Raw genomic sequence first — 5,000 nt, 5'->3', positions numbered from 1 at the left:
AAGGCAAGATTCAAAGCCAGGCCTTCAGGTTTCCAGTCCTCTATTCTTTCAAACAAATCTCATTATGCTGACCATCTCTTCAAGGTCAGAGGTTGATTACTTGGGCTTTCCTTTCACTTTTTCTCTCCTTTCTTTTTGTTCTCTTCCCTGTCCCCCTCATCTCCTTCTCTTCCTCTCCCTCCCTCTCCCCTTCCTTCTCCAAATCTTATTTATTCTCCTCTGTCTTCTCATCCTTCTACTTCTCACTCTTCTCCTTATGTTGCTTTTATGTGACAAAATTTTTTGTTAAATATTGAGCAAATTAAAAATTTTTCTGGTACTGAATGTCTTAGTCTGTTTTATGTTGCTATAAAGGCATACCTGAGGCTGAGTAATTTATAAAGAAAAGAGATTTGGCTCACGGTTCTACAGGCTGTACAGGAAGCTTGGCACCAGCATCTGCTTGGCTTCTGGTGAGAGACTTAGGCTTCTTCCACCAGTGACAGAAGGTTACATCTAGCCGGCATGTGCAGAGATCACATGTAATGAAGAAACATCAGAGTCAGTGGAGAGGTGCCAGCCTCTTTTGAACAACCAGCTCTTGTGGTAACTAACAGAGCAAGAACTCACCTGCTATGGTGAGAATGGCACCAAGTCATTCATGAGGGATCTGCCCCCACAACTCAAACACCTCCCACTAGGTCCCACCAGCAGAACTGGAGATCAAATGTTAACATGAGGTTTAGAGGGTACAAATACACAAACTATAGCACTAAGAAAATTTTCATGCAACCATGATCATGGAGGTGGTTTTCCCAGGGCGAGGCTTATCCATTGCACTCCAGATGTGCTGACCCCTGCGATTTCCCCAAATGTGGAAAACTAGACTGCATAATTTGTGGTAGTGCAGGACTGTGTTCATGCTTTCCCCTGTTCAGAAATAAAAAAAGAAAAAAAAAACAATTTGCATGCAATTGAAAAATAAGGAGTGTTTAGTTTTTCAATATATTTTTCTTCCCCTATCTCTGAAATCATATGAATGCAAAAGGCTTTTTATCCAGAAAGAGCTCATGTACCAATAGGGCTGTGCATACACTTTTAGCTGTTCATCGAAAGCATCCTAAATCTCACCTATGTACTATATACCAGTGTCTCCCAGACTTTCCTACATATTAACTACCTGTAAATCTTGTTAAAAAGAAGATATTATAATTCATTGTTTTGAGGTGGGACTTAAAGGTCTGGGTCATTAATAAACCCTAGATTATGCCAAAATCCATAGGTTGTACTTTGATTAGTAAAGTAGAGACCAAAATAACCATTTCCTTTTGATTGGCCCTGGTGGCTTACACAAAATCTTCATGTAGTTCGCTCTCCCTCAAAAATATAAAGAAGTAATATTATTATAGAAAACTTGTAAGGACAAGAAGATAAAATGTATGTAAATAAAAGATAAAGTAAAGTAAATAAGTTTACCCACCCACATCTTCTTCATTCACAAAGTAATATGAAAGTAAGACTGGTCAAGGTAATTATCTCAAATGGTAAATCTGGTGAGTTGTAGAGCTAGTCAGATGCCCAAGTAATGTACTTTCAATTATACTACAGTTAGAAAGTCACTCTCTCAAACACTCACACCCACACCCACACACACACACCCACATACACACACCCACATACACACACACAAAAATCCACAAATACATGCATATATATGCAAGTAAGAGAGCAGTTATCATCCAAAACATTGCTAAAAGCTCTGCAATTATAAGGAAATAAAAAGGCAAATTTCTTTAACTCTAATTTTTCTTAATTTGATGTTTTCTCTGATTGAATTTTGAGACTCTGGATTTGTAGGAACTGGGTTCTGCCACAGATTTGGCTTATTTTCTTTAAGTTACTCAACATTACAGATTCTATTTTTGTTAAATGATTGAGTTTTATGTATTGAAATAGAAAACTTAAAGTTTGTTTTTTGCAAAATGCATGTGCATCTTGGAATCATAGGCCACAGAAGAACAAATAGGAAAATAGTATGATTCTCACTATGGTTCAAATCCTCGGTGATGCCCTTTTTCCTTGTTTTTGCTGCTTTCAGTCTTATGGGCAGATGGGATCTCAGCCCCCTCCATGTGTCTGCTTTTGTTGTGGAACCAGGAAGCCACATCCCATAAAGCAAATAAATAGTCCAGAAACACAAAAGGATCTGGTTTAAGGTCTATAGAACAGTATAGATTCTCATTCTTCCCTACAATCAGGTCCATCTACAGGCTGGGGTGGGAAAATATCATAACAAACTTTGTAAGAGACAATTGTGCTATCTCCAGGATCTTATCAATTTGGCAAGGTTAAGGAAAGCGATCACACGCCTTATATGGGTTTATTATATTTGGGTTCCATATATGAGGAGCATATGATTTTGTATGTTGATGAGGTTTATCTTAGAAATATCTAAAGAAGTGTTGCTTTGCTTGATGTGTAAATCACTAAGATGATTTACAATAAAATTATAATAAGGAAAATATACTCTTAGTAGAACCCGTGAGAATTGCATCTTCCCATTAAAGTATGATTCTTACAGATAATAACAAGAGCCAATATATATTGGCCACTGTGATTAAGGCATAGTGCTTAAAAATGTGTTGATATTAGCTTAGGCAATGCTCCCTGGTAGCCCCATTTGATAGATACTAGTGTGATGATCATTTTTAGTTTTAAAAAAAATTAGAATAAGTAAGAATTAGTGAGTGGTAAAGTAAGAAAATAAAATTGAGCTCTAGGACTATAAATACTGTGCATGTAACCTTGCATGTTCTACCTCAATGGGACCTCATCATATACTCCATATTATACTACGTGTATAAATCATATTAGAGTATATATAATTCAGTTGATGCATCAGTTTGGCTCAGTCTAACTTTCTGTTTGTGCCACATACAGATGTTTTTCGAGAATGATCTTTAGCAGCACTTGAGAATCAAGAAATTTAATTCAGATGTGGTAGATTGTTTGCAAAAAGGCAGCAATCTTTTCTCTCCTCACCCCATTGCCAGGTGATTTTGCAGCAATTTCCACCAAGAGGTGAAGTCTATTTACATTCCCCTTCAATCTAAGCTGTCTTTGTGACTTGCTGTGGGCAATGAAGGTAAAAGAATTAATGTTGCACCAGTTCTGAGCCCATGCATCAAGAGAACTTGAACACTTCCACTCTCTCTTAGTCCTCTGCCACTGCTCCGTGAACAACCTGGGCTGACTTGCAGGATAAGAGTGATGTGACCCAGTCACCTTGTGGCAGCTAGTCATGGCCAAACATGTATGTGAGGCCTTGGACTAGCCCCTTCTTGCCAAGCCACCAGCTGATCACATGCACATGAGCAAACCCACTTGAGATCAATCAAGCTAACCCAGAAGAACAGATCCACTCAATTAATCCGTAGACTCATGAGCAATGTTAAATGATAGTTGGTTACTTTAAGCTATTAATTTCCTTAGAGTGGCTTATTATGCAACAATCAGTAAGTAATACACCAAGAAAACAACAGCAAAAACACGTTTCATTCCATGGTGCCCATTTAGTTTCTTGCGTCATTCATTTATTCAGTAGTCATCTGATAAGTGTTTACTGAAAAAGAAGTAATAATTTTGGGTCTAAATATTGTCTGTTATAATGAAGCTGTTGCTTACTTTAGAATAAGCTAGAGACAGCAGCCCAAAGTAGTACTGTCTTTAAATAAGGCACCTTTATTATCTGGCGCTAGAAAAAAATACTTGCTGAATTTATCAAGTCTTATTGGCTGCTCTGAGCAAAACCTGCTCACCAGTTCAATACCGGGGTTTCTTCACCTTTTTGTCTAGTTGTAAATTGGTTCATTTTCCTGCATCTCTTGCACATTTCCCAGGGCCTATTTCTGTCCTGTTAGACTTAGATCAATATAGCTAACTTTTTTTCTCACGCTCTTCTATTTGACCTACTTTATTTCTGTCAAAATTCTTAATTTAGAATCTCTCTATGACCCATCTTATCACTATTCAAATACCTCAGTTTACCCTTAGACAAAGTTTTAACCTGATGAATGGCACCTACCCCTCACCATCTGCCAGAGTACTTTCCTTATAGCAGCTTTGAGGCATAAAACACTGAAAATGATGATGGAAAATAACTTGGCAGATATGAAAGAGTTATAAATATACATGCTCACCCATAAATCAATACCAATAATAAATTGCATTCAAGTGCTATTTAATTCTTTGTGATCATCAATAAAGATATAAAAAGTTCATCACCAACATCCTCCCTGTGGTTAACCTCTCAGCACCTCCATGCAGCTTTCTGCACTATTAGTCATCACTCTGTTTACTGTCTCTCTGATGGTCTGCTTTAGTTTGATTCATTTCATTCTGGAAGCATTTTACTATGGAATGTCATTTTGGAGGTGGTTTAGAGGAGAGGTTGCTTTTCTTTTCACAGCCATTTAGAAAACTTGCATTTCAAAAACTTGTACTGGTGACGTTTAAACCCAGGGTGTCTTTGTTTTCTGACATAATTTATTCTCCCCCATACCAGGGAGCTCATGGTTAGTTCTGGTTGGAGTTTAGCAGGAAGCCCCCTACCCACTAACCGCCCCCTCCGCTTTCTTTCTTCCCACTCCCACCCAATGTCCCTTTTCTCCCCAGTGCCATCTTCTTAGGTTCATAATTAGACTCTGCAACCTCAGGTCCCTTCCACAAAGTGATGAGCTACTAAAAATACAGCCCTGCAGGAATACGTTCAACTTCTATTTCTGTTATTTTTTTACATCAGTTTCCGATGAACAAAGCAGTTAAACAAAGGGAGAGAGAAAGTGCTGTGATTGTGAAGATGGAACATTGCTACTTACTTTGTTCGTTTTAATTACACAAAGTCATCATTTAGCAGAAGCCCAAGGATACTGCAAGGGAAATGCTTTCACAGACCTGCCTCCTTTTGATATTTCCCATTTAAACCTCTTCCAATGACCCTGAACATAAATACCTTCATTGTA

The 5,000-nt window shown here is 37.9% G+C and overlaps 1 pseudogene; it reads left to right on the top strand.

The window, feature by feature from the left end:
* Positions 1–757: 757 nt before the first annotated feature.
* On the top strand, positions 758–912 carry LOC135277468 (U1 spliceosomal RNA; annotated as a pseudogene).
* Positions 913–5,000: the final 4,088 nt, after the last annotated feature.

This window comes from Aotus nancymaae, unplaced genomic scaffold (assembly GCF_030222135.1).
Source record: "Aotus nancymaae isolate 86718 unplaced genomic scaffold, 86718_ANA_hifiasm-v0.15.2.pri h1tg000003l, whole genome shotgun sequence".
Taxonomy (NCBI): domain Eukaryota; kingdom Metazoa; phylum Chordata; class Mammalia; order Primates; family Aotidae; genus Aotus; species Aotus nancymaae.
The sequence above is the reverse complement of the archived record's forward strand: the minus strand, read 5'-3'. Positions and strand labels throughout refer to the sequence as shown.